The sequence below is a fragment of the Hydra viridissima genome, unplaced genomic scaffold (assembly GCF_058129835.1).
Source record: "Hydra viridissima isolate aposymbiotic clone 2 unplaced genomic scaffold, HvirCarnegie_v1 scaffold_16, whole genome shotgun sequence".
Classification (NCBI taxonomy): Eukaryota; Metazoa; Cnidaria; class Hydrozoa; order Anthoathecata; family Hydridae; genus Hydra; species Hydra viridissima.
In genome coordinates this window covers 3,351,293-3,364,296 of record NW_028324315.1, presented here as the reverse complement: position 1 = coordinate 3,364,296, position 13,004 = coordinate 3,351,293, and the positions used below count along the sequence as shown (strand labels likewise).

The window sequence follows — 13,004 nt, the reverse complement described above, 5'->3', positions numbered from 1 at the left end:
AGAAAAAACACAAAAACAAGAAGCAGACAAACCCCCCAAAATACAAAACGCAACAAACGGAGAGACGGAAAAAAATAAACAAATGACGCTGATACCCAAACCAGCACCCAGACCCCAAACAAGCATAACGCTACCACACAAAACGGAAACCCAACCAGTCCCGACAACAACAAAAACGCAAGAAAACACAAACGAAAAAAACACTGAGCTTGAACACACCAACAACGCTGACGTCACAAGACAGTCACAAAACTCGACACCGACTCCTACACCAATGGAAACAGAGCCTACGGTGACGGACACAAAAACAGACACCCAACAAAAACCTACGAAAAGAAAAAGTGTGACGACGCCAACAAAAGAAACTAAACTGAACGACATAAAAACGAAAAGAAAACCAAACAATACACGTTGATAACCTACAACCAAACAAAAATTAAAATGAAAATGACCATAACACTAAAGACAATGAATGCTGCAGGTATGCGAAATCTCCAGAGGAGATGGGAGATTTTGCACAACATACAGCATTCAGACCAAAATATAACACTAATACAAGAAACCCACATTACACCAGACTTGTATAGACAAACAGCTACGCTATGCACAGGAACCATACTATTCAGCCCCGGAAAACAAAACACCGACGGAACACTCATACACATAAAAGACCCTACAATCAAACCGACAAACACCGTAAACGACGTACAAGGTAAATACCAAATCACAGACATACACATCGACAAACTAGACATTACTATGATAAACGTATACGCACCATCAGGAAACACCACACAACACCAATACAAACGAAAAGAATTCTGGGAAAACCTAAAGAACATACTATGCACGCCCAGAATTCGAGACAGACATTACATACTGGCGGGTGACTTTAACGTAACACTTTCAGACAAAGACAGACGTTCACCAGCAATACAAAAATACAGATGCATTTCACAACACGCACTACAAGACCTCATTTACACTTTAGACGTAGAAGACATTTACCGCACACTCCACCCAAACGAACAACAATACACACACTATCACAGCCAGACAAAGACGAGAACAAGAATAGACAGAATCTATACAAGCAAGACTCTAAGACAGTACATCACAAAAGCAGACCACCAACCCACCACACTTTCAGACCATTATAACGCACCGACAATCACCATAAACGTACAGCCCCAACCGAGAGGAAGGGGATACTGGATACTGAACAACACCCTACTAAACGACAAGACATACATAGACCTCATGACAAAACAAATAACCACTCAAACAGAAAAACACCCAGACTTTAGACAACTACCGGAATGGTGGGAAAACACAAAAAAACAGATAAAAGAAACGACACTGAAATACGCACACAAACGACACAAACAGAACAAAACACAAGAACTGAGACTAACGAGAAAACTGAGAAACACACTGAGAAAGGAGGAACGGAAACATCTAGACAACACCATGAGCACGAACATTAGACACAAACTCGAACATATACAGAGACGAAAAGAAGAAGCCGCACGAATACGAACAAAACAGATACGAAACAAAGACGGGGAACGACCGACAAACTATTTTTGCAACTTAGAAAAACAAAGACAGGCACATCACGAAATAACGGAACTGAGAGACAAACAAGGACAATTACAGCAAGACCCCGAACAGATACTAAACGTTATGACAGACTTTTACGAATCACTGTACACCAAAGAAGAACTGAACACACAGGCACAGACAGAAATACTAACCGAAACGAAGACCCCCCGACTAACGGAAACACAAAGACAATTATGCGACGAAGACTATACAGAACAAGAAATCACAACAGCACTACAAAACATGAAAAACGAAAAGACACCAGGCACAGACGGACTGACAGCGGAGTTCTATAAAAAATTCTGGCCGCTGTTGACAAAACACTTTACAAAAATGACAAACGCAGTACTGGACCGATCGTACCTAACACAATCACAAAGAGACGCTTTAATCACATGCATTTACAAAAAAGGAGACAGAACAGACATAACAAACTGGCGACCTATCTCCCTACTGAACATAGATTACAAAATCATCACAAAGACAATCACGAACAGAATAAAAAATACATTACCACACATCATCAGCAAATACCAGACCGCATGCATCCCACACAGACAAATACACATGAACCTACTATACACCAGAGACGTCATAAAAATAGCACACACAGAAAACATGAAAAACACAGCCATCATTTCCATCGACCAAATAAAAGCCTTTGACCGAGTAGACTGGACGTATTTATTCAAAACGCTGACAAAATACAACTACGGACCCAAGACTATACGAAACATAAAAACACTATACACAAACATATCCACAAAAATAAAAACAAACGGACACATATCACGACCGTTTTACCCGACAAGAGGGGTAAGACAAGGATGCCCTCTATCCATGACACTCTACATACTACAGGCAGACATACTAATACAAAACATAACACAAAACAAACACATAAAAGGTATAAAGACAAACTACAACGAAACAAAGGTAACAGCTTACGCAGACGACACACTGTTTTACATCACGAAACTGAAATCCCTACAGAACCTAGACAAAACCCTCCACAGATTCGAAACTGCTACCGGACAAAAACTGAACAGAGACAAATGCCAAGGACTGTGGATAGGGAGAAACAAAGACAAAAAAACTGGACCGCTTGGCTTCGACTGGACAGAAAACAAAATACGCACACTAGGCCTGACTTTCCCCAATGACGGAACAGACGCAATAACAGAAAACTGGAACAGATGCACACACACATTCAAAAAACAAATACAAGACTGGAAGAGACAAAACCTGAGTATTAAGGGGAAAATCACAGTGGTGAACACCTTAATACTCAGCAAACTATGGCACACTCTACAAATACTACCGACACCAAACAAAAAACAGGTTGACAAGACCATGACACCTATATACGACTTTATATGGAACAGCGCGAAAACAAGAATCAACAAAACACAACTACATCAGACAATACGCAACGGAGGACAAAACCTGATAGACATAAACACAAAAGCACAGACACTACAAACAAAATGGACGATCAAAATACTCACACACAATACACACATGCCATGGACAGACACAGCAATACATTTTCTAAACAGATACCGGAACGCAAGACAAAACAAATACACGCTATACACAGCCACCACACCCAACGAAAAACCCTCTATACCAAAAACATACAGAGACATAATACACAACTGGGAGACTTTTACCAAAGACATAAAAGTACAAGACGACACACTTGAAGCCATACTGAACCAACCGCTATACTATAACCCCCTACTGCCAACAAAACCCACTACAGAAAACCCGCTCCCCCCCCTACCGAGACCCACAAAACACACAAAAACGCAAGACATACAAATAATAGCTGACTTATGCAACTTATCGACACCAGGACTACTCACAGCAGACAAACTAGAAATACCACACAAAACATTAACAGAAATAACAAAACGGATACCGACCATATGGATGCACAAACTAAACACGGAAACACCAAATTACACATATCGCAAATACATCCCATCCATCCACATAGAAAACAAAAACAGAAAACTGACACAGATAACGAACAAACAAATCTACAACAGAATACTGACATCAAAAATGACACCCCCCGACAGACACAAAAACTGGAACAGGAAACTCCCACCCGGACAAACGCCTATAACAAAACGAGACTGGGACAGAAAATTTCAAAAACTACAAGACAGAAACCTATATAACAAGGCCAACGAAATACAATACAAATACATACACAGAAAACTCCCATCACTCAACACTATGCACAAATGGAACAAAAACATAGACAAAACATGTAAACGATGCGACAAAAACGAAACGGAAACATTGCAACACTGGTTCTACTACTGCCCAGACACACAGAAAATATGCATACAAATCATAAACACACTAAACACCATATACCCTAACGACAAATACAGCAATACCCTAAAATTCTTTCTTATGGGTATTGCAACCGCACAAGACAGAAGTATAGGCGACACATGCATAGACACTTTTTACGAAACAATACAACACACACGAAACGCACTGATTTTCGAAAACAAAAAACTAAACGCTCCACTGCACTTTAACACGCTACTAATAAAGAGACTGAGAACAGAAATAAAGACAGAAAACAAAAATCAAAATACTTACAAAACCGCTATTAAAATTTGCGACGAAAACATCAAAAAACATTACAAAAACACAACAAAACAAAACAACACAACCCTCAACAAATAATAGCCATAATATATAAAATGTAAATATGTATAAAATGTAAATAAAAAAAAAAAAAAAAAAAAAAAAAAAAAAAAAAAAAAAAAAAAATATTATATAGAAAAAAAACAAAATAAAAAATATTATATAGAAAAAAATAAAAAAAAATATATACGTTTGTAAATAAATATATGACGAAATTGTAAATATGTAGATTATACCGTCCACAGCTGCCCATGGCTGATGAGACGTAAAAGGAAATAAAAAAAAAAAAAGATCAAGTGTAGTATCTGTTCTTATCAGTTTAATATCTGGTACGCCGGCATAGTCCGGCTCATATATTAATCTGATTTTTGGCATTTGGTCAAGGGATCGTAGGTTTACCTCGCCCTGACCGCGGGTTGCCTCGGCGTTGCACTACTGCTGAGTGCGGCCCATTAAAAAGAGAAAAAAAAAAAAACGGAACGATGCGGTTAGGGTCCAATCAAAAAACCACAATTGCGAAGATTGGGGCACGTCCGAGGCTCCCCACACAACGGGAAAGGCATACTTACCTGACGGGGAAGTAAACCTGATCAACATGGGGCTTCTTCCAGGGTGAGGCTCTTGCATTGCACTTCGCCTGGGCTGACCCCTGCGATTACCGCTAACGTCGGTAACTCGACCGTACAATTTCTGGTAGTGGGGGCCTGCGTTCGCGCTCGCCCCCTTTAAAGATGCAAAAAAAAAAACCCTCACTCAGCCCTCTATGAGTTACTGGACGTAAACGAGTATTTGAGAAAAGGTATGTTTTATGTGTATTTATATGTTATGTATATATCCTCGAGTGAAGATTTGTCAGTGAGAAGGTAAACAAAGCCTCCTAAAAGTGTAAACACATTTTATTTCGTTCAAAAGTTCTTTGTTGTTGTTTTGTTTTTTTTCTTATAAAATCAATGAAAATCTAGTCGCAACCAGTAAGCGTGATCGAACGGCTGCAACACCAGAAATCATTCAATGAATGGCTGTAATAAAAAAACAATAATGGTAATAATTGTTGAAAGAAAAAAAAATAGTCGCAATAATAAAAATATGATAATAATAGTAAGATTGAAAATAATAACAATCGTAATAATGGTAATAAAAGATGATGATAGCAATAACAGACTAATAATAATACCAACAGCAATGATAATAACGATAATAACAATAGTAATAATCATAAAAAATAAGTAATGGCAATAACAAACTAACAGTAATGATAGTAACAACAATAGTAACAATTTCCATCCATTTTTGTATATTTCATATTGGATTCTGGTATATTTTTTGACTTGTAGTTTATGACTTGAAAACAGCTATTATTGCATGTTTTGATAAGTTGCAGCAAGTCTACAAATCAACTTCGCGTAAGTTTCCAATGCCTTAACAATAATCTTTGAACAGGTGTGTAGCTATGAAATTAGCCTTTGGTATTGTTTAGATTGCCGTTTTGGAACGATTGCAACATAGCCTGAATGTTTGGCAACACACCGCTGCTCGCGATTGTAACACCAAACAACAGCTTGTTTAACTTCTTCGTCGTTGCGAACAGCTAGCTGCAAACGACGAGGAATGATCCTGGCTCTCTGGTTATCGCGTGCAGCATTACCAGCTAGCTGTAAGATTTTCGGCGGAGAGGTTTTCAAAAACTCCAGCTAAGTAGATGGTGCGCCTAAACCGATGAGATTAGACACGACCAATAGGAAACTGAAGAAAGCCACTCTTAGCCTTAGCTTTTCCTCCTTTTCCACGTGCTAACATTTTGTTTTCTACTGAAAACAGACTGACAGACTAGAGATCTCGTGCGGCTTTTTGTTAAACAGAAAAGAGTTTTTTAACCAATAGTAAAAAAGAAATAAACAATGCTCAAATGACGTAATCTTTTAAAAACCAATAGAAGTGCGTAGAACGGAAAAGTTATCAAGTTGGAAACCACAAATCTACTTTAAATTAAATCCAGTTGCAATGCAATGAAAACAAAGAAGAAAAAACTTTCACTGCTAAGCTCGTCGAAATGATCTGACGCACCAAAAGCCGGAGGAAAACAAGCGCCAAAGGTGGCAAAAAAAGGCGAGAAGCGCGCTGGTAAGAAAGGCGGAAAAGTCGCTGGAACTGGTGACAAGAAGCGCAAGAGAAAGAGACGAGAGTCTTATGCCACACAAATTTTAAAAACATTATACGCATTAGAAAATGGGTTCAAATGAAAATATCTGTTGCAATCGTTATATTTTATGGAGCAAACATCGCCGAGAACAAATTAGCTGCTGAAATAAAATACTCGAGTTGTTCTAATCCGTCTTAGTCTATGAACAACTGAAAACCTATTTGTTTTTTGTTGTTGTTGTTTTTTTGTTTGACTTGTTTTTTTTCTTCATTTTTTTTTTTTTTTTCTTTTTTAGAAACGAAAACTATAAGAACTCTATTCCTGCAAAAAAAAAAAAAAAAAAAAAATTTTAGCAAATTACTATTGGCTCCTAGTATTGTTTGTTTGTCACCATGTTTGTGTGCGTCAAGAATGTATAAATTGCATTCAGAATTGTCAATCAAACCAGAGTCCGATTTTTCTTTTTCATTTCTTCGTTGATGATTATAGAAAGACAAACAGCAGCACATTTCTTCCTTCCAGGCGTTGTATACTTATTTAATTATATTCTTATTGGCGCTTACAAGACAGTTAATGTAGTCTTTTGTGGTAAATTTTAAAACTATTAAGCATTAATTGGATAGTTACGAAATAACGAATGTTGTTAATGCTGGTAAGAAAATACTAATAACGAGGAAGTGGATGCAATGTGCTACCGTTAGTACTAACCATAATTTGATCACAAATGGAAAAGAAAGAAAAGAAAACAAAAAACTGTTTGAATAATTTCTTTTGAATAACGAATGTTTTTCTTTAGGAAGGTTGCAGAAAATAAAAGATTGAGAGAGCTTAACTACTTCTTGATTAGAATATGACCATTTTATGTGCAACTGAGGCAGAACATGGTTTTTAAAAATCATTATTCAGATTTAATCATTAGATCTTGCTAAAATTTTTGTTTTTTTTGTCATTAAATGCAAAAAATCTAACTTCTGCTTTTTTTTAAAAAAGAATCACACAAAGGCTTGGGCACTAGTATGAAACCGCAAGCTCTAAGATATCTAAAAGCATGCACTATCTTCCGACCATTCGCTGGGCACGGAAAAAACACATACTACATTTTAGTCACTGTGTATTAAGGTATGCATCAAATACTTGCCAATCGTATTTCGTTCATTTCGGGGTTTCGGGAAGGGGAACAATCAAATAAAAAAAAAAAAGCCTAAGATCGAATGATCGCGTACACTTTTCATCATTTAACTGACAGGTAAACTGAAGGAGTTACTACGCTCCACGAATTTAGTTTAACTTAGTTACTTAGTTACTACGATCTTAGTTTAACAACGGTGTAGTGGTTACGCGCAGTCCTACTAAAGTTATTGGTGTCGGCCTAGCGTCAAGGAGCCGTAAAGGTGCTTTTGGTTTGGTTTGTTTCGAATTAAAAAAAAAAAAAAAAAAAAAAATGGAAGAAAAGAGTATCTAAGACAAAACCAAGACAAGTGAGTTTAGAGGAGTTCCATTTAAGTTTTTATCATTTATCAAGAATGCTTTAAGTAACAAAAAGTACTGCGCTACTTATTTTCAATGTTTTCTACCTTATATTTTAAAACTTGAAGCAGTTTAGCCACTACTGTTTTGTACACTTTACTCTCTCAAGTCTTCAAAAATACTTAAAAATAGTTCCTGATTAAAAAAAAAAATAATGCTTAGAAATAAATTTGCATTTTTAGGGGTAGTCACAAGAGACTTTCAGAGTCCGTCTTGAGTTCCTGAAATATCTGTATTAAAATCTGCACTACCACTGCTACTACTCCTACTACTGCTACTCACAAGAGCATCCCAGTGAGCGAGGAAAAGTGAGGAGTTCTTCTCGCTCGTATCGGTGAGTGAAACAGAAGAAGCATCTTTCTGAGAATTTCTTCTTCTAGTTTGTTCACAGCTTTATTTCTTTTACAGTTAAACTGACACAAGGCCAACAAATGAATGGTCAATTAGGGATACTTTTCAATGGACAATCTGTCCACTTCTTTAAAACAATCCTTTAGTTTGATGAAAGATACGTGACAATTTTTTTTTTAAAAAATGGCATGTTCAATGCACTTTGAATCAAACCTTTTGTTTGGCTTTTTCATAACATGGCTTTTCAATGTTTTACAGAGTTTCTGTTAAAATTAACCCAGCCTCAGGTAGCAAGTCTAAGCATTGAAAATAAAATGTCGAAAGTACTGAATTTTGAGTGTACATATGGTTCTGGGGCAAGGTTGGTTAAGGGTTAAGTTAGGTTAGCATCAGACTTGGCTCAATTGTGGCTGTAACTTAATTGTAATTAAATGTATTTTCATGAAGTAATTGTTATTGTATTTTATAAGGTACAGTCACAAGTAATTGTAATAATATGACTTGTAAGTGAATTACAAGTGCAAGTCATTGTAATTCAGTTGCTATTAAAATTTCAAGTAATCGTAATTCAATTACATTTACAATTGAAATTGACCCAAGTCTGCTAGATAATATTTTTAACTTTGTTCTCCATCAATCCTGAGGTTCTATAATTTAAGCAAATACATTTTTAGGCTTGATTTAGGTTGGGCAATATGTAAAATTTTTTAAAAAAACTTTGCATTCTTCCATTCACCACACTCTGTGAGTTTGTGAAAAATCGAGATATGATGTGCAAGGCTTTTCATGATTTTCTTCGTTATCTCTGCCATAAATTCATTAGTTGGCCTGACAATCTACAATTGCTCGATTGCAAAGTTCCCTGCAGTTTTCTGTATGGCTCTGTGGCTATTAGCATGAATAGAAATCAATTTGTTGACATTCCACCTGATTATGATGAAGGCTAGCTAAATCTTCCAGTATGGTGCTATCTCTATCAGTCCCATGGTTATCTGTGGTCCAGGACTGAGAGCGCACTGTTTAAATGTCCTAAGGTATTGGCATGACGCATGGATGCATGAATATATGTATCAATGCATGCATGCATGCATGCATGCATGTATGTATGTATGTATGTATGTATGTATGTATGGAAGTTTGTTTGTATGTATGTATGTATGTATGTATGTATGTATGTATGTATGTATGGAAAATTGTATGTATGGAAGTATGTATGCACGTTTGTGTGTATGCATGCATTACTTTTGCTAACATGATGCTGTCAACTGTAATTTAGGGTCATAAGTTTGTCCTTTTCCATTTGTTGTTTGATGTTTTGAGTGTTTTAGGTCACTTTTTTAAATTGTTTTACCTTTTTGTCAGTAAACATTTAAGGAGTTCATTTCTTCCAATAAAATGCTTTGTTTAATTTATATGTAAACAGAAATATTTCAAAAATATTTCTTGCTACTCAGTTTAAAGTCTTAAATTAGTTTACACCGTCCAAATTTCTAAACTTCAACTTTGTTTTTTAGATTTTAGTTTGTGAGAAATTGCTATTTGAGGCTAATGACAAACAAATCTTCCTAAGCTCTGCTGTTTTGGTGATGGATTAAAGTACCATCGTTACAACAGATGAAAAGAACATTTAAATACAGAGGTTCTCCAAATGTTTTTTGACAGAAAAAATCTGTCGGGGCGCTAGTATTTTGAGTTGATTTTGGATTGTTCAACTTGGCTTTTGATCGCATTATGCATTTGAATCTGCTGCTGCCCAGTGTTATTTTTAAATCTTGGTTAGTTGGGTTATTTCTGAAAGAAGGTTAAAAAACCCAAATGTTTTAGAATGAAATTGTTGCAGTTTTAGTTTCATACAACGAGCCCATGTTTTCATTGTTCAAACTTACAGTTACCCATCGACTTATTCAAATGCCCACAAGTTTTTTCGTTCAAAGGGAGGGAGCCAGCACACAAATTCGTTGAAAAAGTATCGCTTCTCGGCCTAATGGCTAAGATCAAGTGTAGTATCTGTTCTTATCAGTTTAATATCTGGTACGCCGGCATAGTCCGGCTCATATATTAATCTGATTTTTGGCATTTGGTCAAGGGATCGTAGGTTTACCTCGCCCTGACCGCGGGTTGCCTCGGCGTTGCACTACTGCTGAGTGCGGCCCATTAAAAAGAGAAAAAAAAAAAAACGGAACGATGCGGTTAGGGTCCAATCAAAAAACCACAATTGCGAAGATTGGGGCACGTCCGAGGCTCCCCACACAACGGGAAAGGCATACTTACCTGACGGGGAAGTAAACCTGATCAACATGGGGCTTCTTCCAGGGTGAGGCTCTTGCATTGCACTTCGCCTGGGCTGACCCCTGCGATTACCGCTAACGTCGGTAACTCGACCGTACAATTTCTGGTAGTGGGGGCCTGCGTTCGCGCTCGCCCCCTTTAAAGATGCAAAAAAAAAAACCCTCACTCAGCCCTCTATGAGTTACTGGACGTAAACGAGTATTTGAGAAAAGGTATGTTTTATGTGTATTTATATGTTATGTATATATCCTCGAGTGAAGATTTGTCAGTGAGAAGGTAAACAAAGCCTCCTAAAAGTGTAAACACATTTTATTTCGTTCAAAAGTTCTTTGTTGTTGTTTTGTTTTTTTTCTTATAAAATCAATGAAAATCTAGTCGCAACCAGTAAGCGTGATCGAACGGCTGCAACACCAGAAATCATTCAATGAATGGCTGTAATAAAAAAACAATAATGGTAATAATTGTTGAAAGAAAAAAAAATAGTCGCAATAATAAAAATATGATAATAATAGTAAGATTGAAAATAATAACAATCGTAATAATGGTAATAAAAGATGATGATAGCAATAACAGACTAATAATAATACCAACAGCAATGATAATAACGATAATAACAATAGTAATAATCATAAAAAATAAGTAATGGCAATAACAAACTAACAGTAATGATAGTAACAACAATAGTAACAATTTCCATCCATTTTTGTATATTTCATATTGGATTCTGGTATATTTTTTGACTTGTAGTTTATGACTTGAAAACAGCTATTATTGCATGTTTTGATAAGTTGCAGCAAGTCTACAAATCAACTTCGCGTAAGTTTCCAATGCCTTAACAATAATCTTTGAACAGGTGTGTAGCTATGAAATTAGCCTTTGGTATTGTTTAGATTGCCGTTTTGGAACGATTGCAACATAGCCTGAATGTTTGGCAACACACCGCTGCTCGCGATTGTAACACCAAACAACAGCTTGTTTAACTTCTTCGTCGTTGCGAACAGCTAGCTGCAAACGACGAGGAATGATCCTGGCTCTCTGGTTATCGCGTGCAGCATTACCAGCTAGCTGTAAGATTTTCGGCGGAGAGGTTTTCAAAAACTCCAGCTAAGTAGATGGTGCGCCTAAACCGATGAGATTAGACACGACCAATAGGAAACTGAAGAAAGCCACTCTTAGCCTTAGCTTTTCCTCCTTTTCCACGTGCTAACATTTTGTTTTCTACTGAAAACAGACTGACAGACTAGAGATCTCGTGCGGCTTTTTGTTAAACAGAAAAGAGTTTTTTAACCAATAGTAAAAAAGAAATAAACAATGCTCAAATGACGTAATCTTTTAAAAACCAATAGAAGTGCGTAGAACGGAAAAGTTATCAAGTTGGAAACCACAAATCTACTTTAAATTAAATCCAGTTGCAATGCAATGAAAACAAAGAAGAAAAAACTTTCACTGCTAAGCTCGTCGAAATGATCTGACGCACCAAAAGCCGGAGGAAAACAAGCGCCAAAGGTGGCAAAAAAAGGCGAGAAGCGCGCTGGTAAGAAAGGCGGAAAAGTCGCTGGAACTGGTGACAAGAAGCGCAAGAGAAAGAGACGAGAGTCTTATGCCACACAAATTTTAAAAACATTATACGCATTAGAAAATGGGTTCAAATGAAAATATCTGTTGCAATCGTTATATTTTATGGAGCAAACATCGCCGAGAACAAATTAGCTGCTGAAATAAAATACTCGAGTTGTTCTAATCCGTCTTAGTCTATGAACAACTGAAAACCTATTTGTTTTTTGTTGTTGTTGTTTTTTTGTTTGACTTGTTTTTTTTCTTCATTTTTTTTTTTTTTTTCTTTTTTAGAAACGAAAACTATAAGAACTCTATTCCTGCAAAAAAAAAAAAAAAAAAAAAATTTTAGCAAATTACTATTGGCTCCTAGTATTGTTTGTTTGTCACCATGTTTGTGTGCGTCAAGAATGTATAAATTGCATTCAGAATTGTCAATCAAACCAGAGTCCGATTTTTCTTTTTCATTTCTTCGTTGATGATTATAGAAAGACAAACAGCAGCACATTTCTTCCTTCCAGGCGTTGTATACTTATTTAATTATATTCTTATTGGCGCTTACAAGACAGTTAATGTAGTCTTTTGTGGTAAATTTTAAAACTATTAAGCATTAATTGGATAGTTACGAAATAACGAATGTTGTTAATGCTGGTAAGAAAATACTAATAACGAGGAAGTGGATGCAATGTGCTACCGTTAGTACTAACCATAATTTGATCACAAATGGAAAAGAAAGAAAAGAAAACAAAAAACTGTTTGAATAATTTCTTTTGAATAACGAATGTTTTTCTTTAGGAAGGTTGCAGAAAATAAAAGATTGAGAGAGCTTAACTACTTCTTGATTAGAATATGACCATTTTATGTG

The 13,004-nt window shown here is 36.3% G+C and overlaps 3 non-coding genes and 1 pseudogene across 3 annotated transcripts; all 4 read left to right on the top strand.

The window, feature by feature from the left end:
• Positions 1-4,510: 4,510 nt before the first annotated feature.
• LOC149877399 (U2 spliceosomal RNA) lies at positions 4,511-4,736 on the top strand (annotated as a pseudogene).
• Positions 4,737-4,839: 103 nt separating this feature from the next.
• Positions 4,840-5,003, top strand: LOC149877398 (U1 spliceosomal RNA). The gene has a single exon (XR_016448167.1). It is a non-coding gene; the product is annotated as a U1 spliceosomal RNA (small nuclear RNA).
• A 5,261-nt stretch (positions 5,004-10,264) lies between these two features.
• LOC149877397 (U2 spliceosomal RNA) lies at positions 10,265-10,456 on the top strand. Its single transcript, XR_016448182.1, has one exon. It is a non-coding gene; the product is annotated as a U2 spliceosomal RNA (small nuclear RNA).
• Positions 10,457-10,559: 103 nt separating this feature from the next.
• On the top strand, positions 10,560-10,723 carry LOC149877396 (U1 spliceosomal RNA). The gene has a single exon (XR_016448156.1). It is a non-coding gene; the product is annotated as a U1 spliceosomal RNA (small nuclear RNA).
• The last annotated feature ends 2,281 nt before the right edge of the window (positions 10,724-13,004 follow it).